This window comes from Puccinia triticina, chromosome 6A (genome assembly GCF_026914185.1).
Source record: "Puccinia triticina chromosome 6A, complete sequence".
NCBI lineage: Eukaryota > Fungi > Basidiomycota > Pucciniomycetes > Pucciniales > Pucciniaceae > Puccinia > Puccinia triticina.
Genome location: NC_070563.1, coordinates 4089481 through 4102837, shown reverse-complemented (window position 1 = coordinate 4102837; position 13357 = coordinate 4089481). Strand labels below are relative to the sequence as shown.

General features: G+C 42.0%; 1 protein-coding gene across 1 annotated transcript in view; it reads left to right on the top strand.

The window, feature by feature from the left end:
• PtA15_6A495 (uncharacterized protein) overlaps positions 1-13357 on the top strand; it is a gene marked incomplete at both ends in the record, with an annotated part of 35495 nt that overhangs the window by 1764 nt on the left and 20374 nt on the right. The window lies entirely within an intron of this gene.

Here is a 13357-nt window from a genome sequence, read left to right as displayed (position 1 = left end):
GCTTGCTGGGGATGAATCTTCCTCGGAATAATCCCCGACAAGCGGCAAAAGCCCCAAGTATTTCCCCACTTGCTTGGGGGGATTGCTCCTGCTCTAGCACCTTTGCACCTACTTGCCAAGAAATCTTCCCAGGCAAGCAAGTACATGTCATCTTGGGGGAGCGGAAGAACGTTCATCCCCACCAAGTACAAAAGGGTGCTGAACTTTTTAACAGCTCACAGAAATCTTCCTTTGTGTTGGATTTTGCCTTATGGTGCAGAATCTCTCAAGAGAAAACACCCAGGTGAGTTGTACAATGTGTACATACTCACAAGGTTAGAAAGACTGAAGTGATTCTTTCACATATTGTGATTCTGCTTAATCTTGGACCACTCAAGATTTTCATTGGTCTAAAGTTATGGGTTTGGAGTGTACAGCAAGGCACAGCACCAGTAAAGGTTTGGTTTTCTGCCCAACACAGCATGGAGCTGATCTATTGTGCCCTCTTCCTCTCCTTGTTCTCAACAAACACCTCCAACTCAACTGACCACGCTTTGTTACTGTCGTGGTTTTTGTACCCTATCCGCCAGCAATCAAGGTTGGGGCAGTCCGAATGGCGCTCGAGGGGTTTTCCAAACCGCACATCTGTCAAACCCTCGGCAAGACGATCTCCAGGCAGTCCTTCCAGCAATGGATGCTGCTTTACCAAGAAACCAAGGTGATTGTTTGCAGTCCTGAATCTTACAAAACTCGCGGACAGCCTCCAACACTCTCAAGCGAGGAATGCCAATTCATGGTTGAGTTGGTTAGTTCTGAACCAGGGTTGTTCCTTGAAGAGATGCAACAGCAACTGTTTGACTCAACCGGCACACTTCTTAGCATCCAAGTGATCCACAAGAACCTAGTTGACAGGTGATCAATCACCTTGAAGAAACCTTCAACGGTGAACTTCAGGAAGTCATTGGTTGCAAAGTTTGCATTTGTCGAGCAAATGGAGTTCTTTCCTGCCAACTTTCTAGTTTTGACAGGTGAGTCAGTTTAATTTTCCTTCAAGCTATGATGTCTTGGACTAATGGAGGTGTCCTCTTTCTTTGAAGTCAAATTGGTGAGTACATAGTTGAACAGTTTTTGGGAACTCTTCACCATCACTTTTATTCTTGATTCAAACCTTAGCCCTGTTATTGACCAATCATCTTTGTTTTCCAATAGCTCAACTTTCTTGTCTTCAAAAAATCACAAGCTTTATGAGCCCATTTATCTTCCAAAAATCCTGTTGTAAAGATATGATTCCATTTGTTCAGTCTTGCAATAAATACACAACCAACAGCATAATTTACTGCCCAAAATTGATTCTAGTTATAACATCTTTGGAGGGAATGCGTGCTCCCATCTTCACTTCTGAGAACCTCATAGCTCCCAAAGGTGAAAACAGCAGACATAAGCCAAGAAGCAGCCGGGCACGCTACAACTAATAGGCTTGATTGTCTTGGAATGGTACAACCTCTTGTTGACCAAAGCAATGCAGGAATTCTAGATCATGGTCTTCCAGACAATCAGTCCGATCAGGTGGAACCTGTTGTCTGAGTATATCACTTCCAAAACAGGACATTTTTGTTGAACAATTTCAAGTGAAAATAAACATTTAAGCAATATAGCAAGCTGATGGCTTCGCTTCATTGAATGATTGAGGAAAGAAACCTTGATCACCACCAGCCACCAATAGTGATCCCTTCTGCTGTGGCAAAGGATCAAAGATCTACTTTGAGGTTCAGAGATCATGATTGTTGCCAGGCAGAAAGTCATAAAATCCTGAACTCGGATTTCAGCATCCCATGATTTTGAGTGCACAGCATTGCACAGCTCAAAAAACCGTCCAAGCGTTCATGGAATCACAATAGGTTCAGCAGGTTCTGATGTAGAACAGCCGGGAGCCAAGCAATTTGCTTGTGTGCCAAAGAGTAACATTATGATTAGGGTTGACAATTAGGCGGGTTCTGGCCGCCCACGGGCTAGCCCGCCTCAGCTCGCGACTTAATCGGACAGGCTGGGCCAGGCCAAAAACTCAGATTTTGCTGTCCAGCCCAAACCTGTTTCCGCAATGAGACGGACACGGGCTGTCCAGCGGCGCCCCTTCAGGCCAAATGGCCAGCGGGCCATGGCAGGCTGCCCGCGGGCAGCCCCCTGGGGGCCCACGGGCCAGGTAGAAAGACCCTCAAAAAATCCAGTTTTGGAGGAGAATCCAGTCTTGAGTGCATAAGAGTGCTTTGGTGGTTTTGTCGCTCAGGCGGCTTCTGTAGTCGTCTGTCAGCGCCGGTCTCTTATGTGACTCGGTGCTGATGGGATTTTTGGTTGCGGTCCGCGGCGGTAAAGTAGTGGAAGCAAGTTTAGGGTCACACTATAGCTAAAAGCCAGTGGAAGAAAGTCCAACTCGACGCCGAGAGGCGGAGGGACTGGCACCCTTTACGTAAGTAAGGGGACGCGGCGAAAATCAGCCAAGCGCCGTTGCGGTATAAGGAGTAATCTCACTTATCTTCTAGGTTACAGGTGTGATAATAACACCTGTACCTAGGGGAAGGATACACGAAGAGAAGATAAGGCTGTAAGGGAAGAAAAGGTTAGTAGATTATGTATAAACCCCACTCACTGTATTTTCAGTAAGGTACACGGGTTTGTATGGCAATAATCTTGGTGGGAGAATCTCTACAGGGGAGAGACCTCCCTTTTTATATTGCAGGGATCAGCTCCCTCCTTCGAGTCAAGGTCCTGAAGGATCCTTAACTCCAAGGAGGAGTGATCACGGAATTCAGAAGGGGATTTACACAAATGGGTATGTAATCTCCCCATTTGTACATAAATTGAGCTTAATCAGGATAAATACAGAGAGATAAGATTATCTCTCTCTGTATGTACAACTATGTAATCAGTGTGAAATAAGGTTAATTACATATTCAAAAGAATGTGAAATATCTAATAAGTACATAATAATAGTACATATGAGTAAAAGGTACATAATTAATGTAATGACAGGGAATTGAACTCTTGACTTCATGTACATGAGTCAATTATTAAAGCAGTCTTTAACCATTAGGTTATAAGACATGTACTATACATTGTAGACACATGGACTTAGTGTCTCAGTGTCTGACATTCGCCCCCACCAAAAAATTACTCTTCAAGAGGAATTTTTAGATCTCTTGGAAGCTCTGAATTGCCTAAGCAAGAATTGGCTGTTGCTGATATTCTCAGGTTCTAGCCATAGATCTTCATCTGGTTGGCTATTCTTGAACCTAACTAAAAACAACTTGCAATCTTTTCCCTGCTTCCTTACAGTCTTCTCTTTTAAAATTTTGAGGGGCAATTTTGAACTTTGGTCCACTTCAATTGGTGGAACAACTGGTACTGCAGAAGTTCTTACAGAGTTGTCATCAGGGTCAATGTACTTTTTACATAAGCTAATTGGAAAAGTAGGGTGTCTCTGATTAAATTCTTCAGACAAGATAACTTCTACAGCATTTCTTCCATGAAACCTATTAATAACAAAAGGGCCAATAAAAGCATCTTTTAACTTCCTTGGTCCTCCCAGGTTGTTAAAGTTTACAGTTGAGATAAGAACTCTGTCGCCTATTTCAAGGTTATGATCTTTATGGGTCTTATCCCAGCGTTCTTTGTTGTAGTCAGTTGCTTCTTTAACACATGTAGCTGCTTGTTCACCTGCCTGAAACATCATTTTTTGGAAACATTCAGAGCTAGGGTGTAAAGCAATGGTTTTAGAGAGCAAGAAATCCTTAGGCATATTTGGGATCCAACCTCTTTCGAGTTCAAAAGGAGTGATTCCTGTTGTGGAATGTTTGCTTGAATTATAAGCAAATTCTAGAGCAGGCAAGAGAGATACCCAGTCATGTGTATATCCATCACTGGTCTTGAAGTCTACTCCATAGGCACAATATCTCCTGATCATATCCTCTAAAGTTTGGATCATCCTTTCAGCCAAACCATCTGTTTGAGGGTGGTAAGCAGTTGAAAATGCCAATTTGGTTCCAAGGATTTCAAATAAATTTTGCCAGAAGTCTGACGTAAATTTTGGATCTCTGTCACTAATAATTACTCTAGGACAACCAACATCACTAACAATGTTGTTCCAGAAAATCAAAGCTATGTCCATAGCACTGCTATCCTTATAACATGGTAAGAATCTGGCTCTTTTGGAGAATCTGTCACAAACTACTAGGACAGCATTATAGCTTTCTGACCCTGCAGGGGGGAGTGCTGTAACAAAGTCCATGTTAATGACTTCCCATCTTCCTTTAGGTTCTTCAATAGTTTGTAAAAGACCAAGTTTCTTACCTGTAGACCTATTTGCTTTCTGGCATCTGTCACAGGAGTCACAGTACTTAGATACTTGGTTTCGCCATTCAGGCCACCAGGCTAAACCTTGTACTCTGTTGATGGTTCTTTCCTTGGAAAAGTGTCCAGCAGTAATGCTGTCATGACATTCATTCAAAATAATATTCTTATGATCATCTGATATGAGTACTACTGAAGAATTATGTTCTCTTCTGTGGTACAATAACCCATCTAAGAGTACAAATCTTTCTTCTAAAAAATTCTTTTTCCAAACTCCTTCAAGTTTCTCTACAAGACCTTGATCTGAATGTTTAGATTTAAGCAGCTGGAGAAGAATAACTGTGTTTTTGTTGGACTCATAGCTCTTCTCAATTAAATTCCAAAATGAACTGGCCAAACCTGAGACAGAGACTGCCATTATTGGTTGAGTGTCATCAATAATCTCTTCTTCAAAAGCAGGATTATTTTCGTCATTAGGTAGAGCCCAATTAGCAAGACACTCAGACATCCTCATGGGAAAAGGCAGGATAGATGTAACTGGAACAGCTGTTTCTTCATCTTCTGCGTCATAAGCTGGATTATCTGAATTGTTTGGAAGAGCCCATCTAGAAAGTCCATCAGCATTTTTATGGATAATACCATCTCTGTGAATTATAGTCATAGACCCACGCCATTCTTGGATGGAAATTTGCCATCTTAGATGTGTCTATTTGGTGTTTTCATATTGACTAAAGATCTTAGTGCAATACAATCTGTGATAACATCAAATTCACAACCATCTAAATAATAATAAAGCTTATCAAGGGCCCAGACTAAACAAAGACACTCTAGTTGAGAAGCTCCATACTTTTTCTCTGAGTCTTTGAGTTGTCTGGAAATAAAGCAAATGGCCCCTTCATCAGGTTTATCATCAATTATTTGGATTTGGTGCAATGCTGCTCCTATTCCTTCCATGCACGCGTCGACGTACAATATGAAGCGTAACTTAGGATCTGGATGGAAGAGCAAAGGAGCATTTGTTAAAGCAAATTTAATTGCTTCATAAGCGGCTACGCGTTCTGCAGTCATTTCGAAAACTACACTAGGGCTACACAGTTTATACAGGCTGGAAGCCATAGCTCCAAAATTTTTAATGTGTAACCTGTAATATCCTGCAAAACCTAAAAACATTTGCATTTCTTTTAAGTTTTGTGGTATAGGTTTCAAAAGAACTGCAGCTACTCTGTGCTTGTCAATTCCTAGAGAAAGTCCACTAACAATGTGTCCCAAGGCTTTTAACTCAGAAAAACCAAATTGACACTTGGAAAGTGAAATTTTCATATTCATTTTAGTGACTTTGTTTAGGACTATTTTTAATCTGCACAAATGCTCATCCCAATTATCAGAGAAGACAATAATATCATCTATGTAGATAATGAGCCAAAGCTGATTCAATTCATTGGCAAATTCACTATCCATCATTCTCTGAAAATATGATGGTGCATTTTTAATACCAAAAGGCATGCGCAAATATTCAAATACACCTAGATTGCAGAATATTCTCAAAAATTGTCTGCTGTCTGGGTGAATAACATTTTGGTGAAATCCTTTAAGTACATCCATGCAAGTGATGTATTTAGAATTATGCAGTTTACTTAAGGATTCCATAATTTTAGGCATAGGGTACCTGTCAGGATTAGTATAGGTGTTAAGTGCTCTGAAGTCTCCTACTAGTCTTGACTTGTTGTTATGCCAGGCAATAATAACTGGTGTAGTTATATCAACTAATTCATTTGCTCCCACTTTTCTAATTACTTTGAGCTTAAGTAGAGCCTGTATATGTTCTTCTAAAGCTTCTCTGCTTCTAGGACTAGCAGGATATGGTGCTTTACGAAGTACTGGGGGATAAGGTCTATCAATACTTAAAGTAATCTTAACCTCATGGCCTTTAATTGCGCCAAATGGTTCTTCTATCGTGGCAAAAGCTGATTTATTGTCAAAAAGTAATTGAAATAATTGTTTTCTCTGAATTTCAGAGAGATTTACATTTATTTTAGAACTCTCAATTACTTCTTGAGTGAAAGCTTCTTGTGATGATTGAGTCATAGCTACTACATTGTTTTTATCTTTCACAAATTGATGTTTAAAGTTATCTGTACCAATTTTGAAATAGCTGCCTGAGTCATTCATAATAGAAATTTTAAAGTGACTTAAGTAGTCATTTCCTATTATGAAGTAATTGACAACTGCATTTTCAATAACAATAAAATCAGTAGGGAAAACATAGTTGCCAAACTTAAGATGCACTTTAACTATTCCCAATGTGTTAAGCTTGTCTGAGCAACTGTGGAATTTGTCATAAGATTTTGATATGACAAATTTTTCCCAATCAGGGCAGAATTTAGATAAATAATTCTGTCCTACAACTGACTTGAAAGCTCCAGAGTCTAACAGGACTTTACATGTTTTTCCACGACATGTCATGGAAACAATCTTATTGCTACCACTGATAGGTGTGATGAAATAATCCAAAGTGTTAGGAATTACACAGAGGACATTTGGATCAGCCTTCTGGTTTCCAGAATCACTTTCTGAATCTGCTTCAGGTTTTTCTGTGTCATCCTCATCACCTATAGCAGCTACCTTCTTGGAATTTTTAGGGCAATTCCTTGAAGTATGCCCTGTCTTATCACAAGAATAACATTTGACTTCAGTATTGGACTTAGTTGAATTATCCTTATTTTTGTCTGATCCATTAGGATTAGAGTAAGTTTTGCCATTCTGCATATAACCAGGTTTTCTCTTGCCTATGTTAGTATATTCTGCAATATCTTCTAAAGCATTAATAAGAGAAGTTAAAGTCTGATTGTCTTTCATTGCATTTTGAGCAGCAAAACTAACATCTCCTTCCATCTGGGTCAAAAGCTTAAACATAAGACTTTCATGATTTGTTTGAGGTTCACAAGCCATGATCCTTTTATACTGTCTTGTGACCCAAGTTGCTGCTGGTGTAGTACCAGGAACAAATTTGTCTTTCTGGTAAATAATAAGAAGTCTGCGTCTCCATGCTGGAGTCCCATACTTCTGATTTATGGCATCTTTCCAGAAGGACCAAGGTTTATCTCCCACCATAGATCTAACACTCGAAAACCATGCATGGGCTACACCAGTGAACATGTTTTTCAATTTAGAAGTAATAACAATGTCCTCAATTCTAGAGTCTTGTTGAATTGTATCAATCCATTCAATAAAGTCTACGTGATTATATTCTCCTTCTCCAGAGAAGGTAGGCCAGGCTTCCATTTTAGACAAGCCTTGTAGTATAACTTTACTGGACTCTTGAGAAATATCTTGTCTAGTTGTTATTTGGGGCTGGTGAGGAGTAGTCATAGGAATTTCAAACAATTCACTTAGTCTACCAGGGTCCATTTCTGTTTTGGTCTGGTTAACATTGAAAAAATTCTCCTTTCCTTGTTGTTTGGGTACTACTTGTGGAATTTGGCCAGGAGAAAAGGTGCTTGTGTTATTTGGATTAACATTTACATTACTTGATGGAGCACTGGACTTAGTAACCAAAGTAGTGCTCAGAGTTTTCAACTCTTCCAATTTATCAAGTAAAGTAGAAAAGCGCTCCTCATTCTTCTTCTCCATTGAAAAAATTCTCTCATTAATGTCTTTAATAGGTTGTTCTCCTATTTCTACAAGGAAATCAAGTTTGTCATTGACTTCTTTAAGGAGCTCATGCTCAAACTTAAGTTCAGAGATTTTTTCATGGCAAGAACAAATTTGCTCTGGATTTTTATGACTGTTGGAAGTTCCTACAGCAGGTGGCAATTCAACAGAATGACATTTCTCAACATTTTTCCCTTTATCCCTGCTGGATTGAGCAGTCAGGTTTGAAGGAGGAAAAAAGTCAAGAGAATTATTGTGAGAATTTTTTAAAAGAGTTTGTTCACTCAAGGGTTTCAACTTATTGACAAACTCATTCAAATTGTTTTTATTGTCTTCCAACTTATCATAGACAAGTGCAAAGAGATTATCAAACGCTTTTTTAGAGAGGTCTTCTCTCTTATTAAGTTCGACCAAAGTATCTCGAATGTTTTTGATATCAGTAATAGAGACAGTTTGTTTGATTACCATGTCAAGCTTAGAAGAGAGATCTTTACAAGTTTTATTTGTATCTACAACAAGCGGGGATTGTTTGTACAAATATTCTACTTGAGGTACCGCTCTAACAATTTGTTGCAAAGTAGCAATAGAGTTATCGGAAGAAAAAATGAGAGAGCGAAACTTCTGCTCATACAAGTCGGATTGTCTATTCAATAAGTTACCCAAGCTAATAGTTACATCGCTGTTAACCTGTTTTGATAACAAAGAGCAGTTAGAATCAACTACCTTTTCGATACTTGTAAACAAGTTCTTAAGGATTGGGATGAGCTCACCTGAGGTTAATCCTCGAGCATCTGCTCGTCCTCGGGGTGTTGATGATGATTGTCGTATCCGGCGTTCTGATTGCGCAGAGATTCCAGCGCTTGATATTGCGCTTGGGTCGTACGGTTGAGGCGGATCATCTCGTAATGTATGGACATTTGATGAGAGATCCGCCGGCGCTCTCTGGCGTTGGTCGAGTTGTAAGGTTGATGATTCCTCGATTGCGCTGGAGGAGGGATCCAGGGGTCGGATCGGTTCTGTCTGGAGTTTCTCCGGCCTCTCCCCCTGCGATTTCCTCCCGACGGAGGGTTGCGGCGGTTCTGATCTGAACTCTCGGCAGCTCTTGGGGGAGGAGGTTGAGGAACCGTCGCCTGTGGATACTGGGGCGGAGGCGGGAGGGAATTTATGTTCTGAGTCAAGTTGGCCGTATGCTGAGGAAGCGGCCAAGCTGTCGACGGAGGAGTGTCCGTTACCATTGGTTGGTGGCTGGACAGCGGAGGGAAATGGAGCAAGGACTTCTCTTGCATCTGAGGGGTCATCGGCTCCAACGACGGTGCTAGAGGAGTCGGGCTCAACTCTTCCATAGGTTGGGGACCTGGGGTCGGAGTCGGTTCTTCGCCCCTCTTCCTCATATACATCCGGTGCTTCGGGCCGGATTGGTAATCCTCCCACTCCGCTTCGATGTCCCAATTCCCGTACAGTATTCGGAATTGTTCCGGACTGATGATATGAACGATCGTCGAGTTGAGACTCTTCGCTGCCTCGAGGCACAGGATCATCATGTCGTCGTCCTTCGTCTCCTCTGCTAGATTCCGGCCGTCCAGTTGACTTTTCAGTCCCTGGAGCATCGGGTGGATTCTGGGGTTGAGATTTTTTAGCATGTCGGCCCCTAGGGGCCCCGGTAAGATCTTGGGCCTCGAGAAGAGCTGGGCGGTTGCTCCTAGTACGCGAGCGAGACGAGTTGTTAGAACTCATCTTCGGTAGTTAGGATAAAAATGAAAGAAAATGCTGACCAGTGATGATATCTAAATCACTACTGTCAGCAAGTTGATGAGATTCACGAGTATCTTCGGAGCTCGGGATGATTGACGAAGTCGTAGAGTAGTTTGATACGACAGTTCTTCCCCGAGGGACGAAGTAATTCTCGAGCTTCTCTTTCGTCTTCGGATCGAAGGTACCGTCGTCAAATACGGATTTTTTACTCAAAGATTCACTTAGAGCGGGTTGAGAGGGGTTAGATTTCGTCTTTGACTCTACAGTCGCGGAACCTTGAGCAGGTTTGTAAACCTTTTTTATTTTAATCTGAGTGAGAGAGCCAGGAGTGTCTCGATCGATAAGCTTAGAGACTGGTTCGTTGCTTTTGAAGGGATCAGCCGATGGGGCGGCCTTCTTCGCTTTTGGTTTCGTCACCGTAGGACCGGCGGGGTTAGCCGAACCGCTGGGAAGATTGGGAGTTTTAAGGAAGGGAGAAGGAGGACGAGCGTTGTTATCGACAGGCTCCAAGTCCCACTCAGAAGGGACGACAGCTGGGCTCTTCGGTTTGCGAACTATTTTCGGTTTCTTGGGGGCCGCTACCGTTTGAGAGCTCTCTGACGCTGCGGTTGGGATCTTCTTGACAGGTTGTCTAGTGATCGCAGGGACCGGATTGGAGGTAGGAGTGGTTGAACGGACGGCTCCAGCGTACGTAAGCTTAGAAGTAGACACTATTGAAACGCAATAGGAAGATTATCGTTAGATGGTACCGAAGAAAAAAAAACACTAAAATGTTAGATGATCTCTTACTGTTTATGATACAGGATCAGGTGAAGAGTTCGGAGAGCTCAGTCGTTTCAGTCAAGAGTACTGGTTATCGTGCGATGACCGGAAGCGAGGCTCAAGTCTGTGAGGATAGCGAGAAGAACTCTTTATCAGCCAAGGTGTTAAGTATGAGCCGACCGTGATCGGGGAAAGAGCTATAAAAGCTTCTAAGAGAGGAGGGTTGTCTTAGAAACGGCGACCGGAGTCGGAGCGGACTTTTAATGTAAAGAGATTCTTTATATGTAAGAATTATATGGTTTGCTGGGTACACAGGAAAAGATTCCCGGCCAGACCCCCAATTGTCAGCGCCGGTCTCTTATGTGACTCGGTGCTGATGGGATTTTTGGTTGCGGTCCGCGGCGGTAAAGTAGTGGAAGCAAGTTTAGGGTCACACTATAGCTAAAAGCCAGTGGAAGAAAGTCCAACTCGACGCCGAGAGGCGGAGGGACTGGCACCCTTTACGTAAGTAAGGGGACGCGGCGAAAATCAGCCAAGCGCCGTTGCGGTATAAGGAGTAATCTCACTTATCTTCTAGGTTACAGGTGTGATAATAACACCTGTACCTAGGGGAAGGATACACGAAGAGAAGATAAGGCTGTAAGGGAAGAAAAGGTTAGTAGATTATGTATAAACCCCACTCACTGTATTTTCAGTAAGGTACACGGGTTTGTATGGCAATAATCTTGGTGGGAGAATCTCTACAGGGGAGAGACCTCCCTTTTTATATTGCAGGGATCAGCTCCCTCCTTCGAGTCAAGGTCCTGAAGGATCCTTAACTCCAAGGAGGAGTGATCACGGAATTCAGAAGGGGATTTACACAAATGGGTATGTAATCTCCCCATTTGTACATAAATTGAGCTTAATCAGGATAAATACAGAGAGATAAGATTATCTCTCTCTGTATGTACAACTATGTAATCAGTGTGAAATAAGGTTAATTACATATTCAAAAGAATGTGAAATATCTAATAAGTACATAATAATAGTACATATGAGTAAAAGGTACATAATTAATGTAATGACAGGGAATTGAACTCTTGACTTCATGTACATGAGTCAATTATTAAAGCAGTCTTTAACCATTAGGTTATAAGACATGTACTGTACATTGTAGACACATGGACTTAGTGTCTCAGTGTCTGACATCGTCCAAGACACGCCCCCCAGTGGAAAAGGCCGATTCTGATGCCACAGAGGTTGCCGGGCCATCAAGATTACCTTGGCAAGCTTTGAAAGGGTCGGAAAGCGGGAGGCATTGATCTTCCGCCAGCTGAGGAGATCAAACTGTTCATCACTGGTTATGCCAACATTCCTCTCCTCAAGGTAGAGGTCTAATTTGGCACCCGGTGTGTTGGATTGGCTGCTGTCTGTACACCAAGTTGCCAAGGTGAAGAGCACATAGTTCATAAAGATTAGATTTTCACAGGGTTTCCTATGGATTCTTTTAACCTTGTTCAACTCAGTAAATGCAGAAAAGGGAGATTTTCTCACAGGTCCTGTGACCGGGTCTTGGCTTCTGGCATGGCACACTTATCATTTGAGCTTCTGGCCGCACCAGATGAGCAAGGCAAAGCCCACGGGCAGCCTGCGCCAACCCGCACCGTTTAGCAACTTTAACAGGCCGGGCCAAAGCTCAATATTTCCACAAAAGCACTGTCCCCGCCCGGCCCAAACCCGGCCGGGTTTGGGCGGCCTGTTGGACACCCCGCCCAATTGTCAACCCTAATGATGATCAATTTTATATTGGATGAGAAAGACTGTAGATCTTTGAACTCAAGGTGAGTCAATGATTCTACATGGTCAGGAGTGATCATAACTGATCATCTTCATCTTCTCATTGAATTGAGAATTGTTCTTCATCATCACTCAACGCACCACTGAATCCTAAACTCATTGATTTATGGTGTTCAAAGTTGGTTTGCATAATTTTATGCATGCACTAGGGAAATCGCGGCTCCGCCGCGGGAACATAGGCCCAACCCAACTGAATCAACTGATACATATTTACTTGCATAATAACCAATATACCGGCCCAGGCACAGAAATGACAACACTGAAACAGAAATAGGCATTGTAGTGAACCCACCAAAGTGTCCTTGTATTGATTTATCCTGTTCTGCTCCTAAAGACGTGAGTTATAATGCATTTTTGTATGCGCGGATGTGCTTCTGGAAACCGCAGGAGACTGGAGAAGAAAAGGATTAGAATGTGAACCTACTTGAACATGTTGTGAGATCATAATTCCCTGTTCATACTTGAGTCAGTGTTGACCAAAAGCTGTTTCAGCATTTTGGGATAAAAGGCAGTATGGTTGGAATCAAGGCACCCATCTGGTAACAGCTTGGAAACTTGGCTTGTGGACTTCAAGTGCAGCAACATTCCCCTCTACTGCCCAGTGGAGTGCTCCACATTTGAGGCATCAGTTGTTGCACGGCCCAAGGTGTTGGGGAATTTGACCTCGGAAATGCTCTAAAATGGATTGTTCAGTGTTGTGTGAAGCTATTTTTGCAACTACGCCAGGATCAAATTGAGGAAAAAATAACATTGGAACTTGTGAGTGCAAAACATTTGTAGTGTGGCGGGCAGTTGGAATTGAGAACACAGTATTTCTAATAGGAATTTTTAGGCCCAATTGAAATATGTAGGTGACAGGTTTTTGAAATGTGGGTGGTTCAAATGAACTGACGGGGGGTCCTCTCTTCATGTATGTATCAAATTTATGGTGTTCAAAGTTGGTTTGCATAATTTCATGCATGCATAAATCATGAAATCATAAAGCCTTTTTTGCAGGAGATATGACTGTCTGATTATGTAATACAAAACTTCC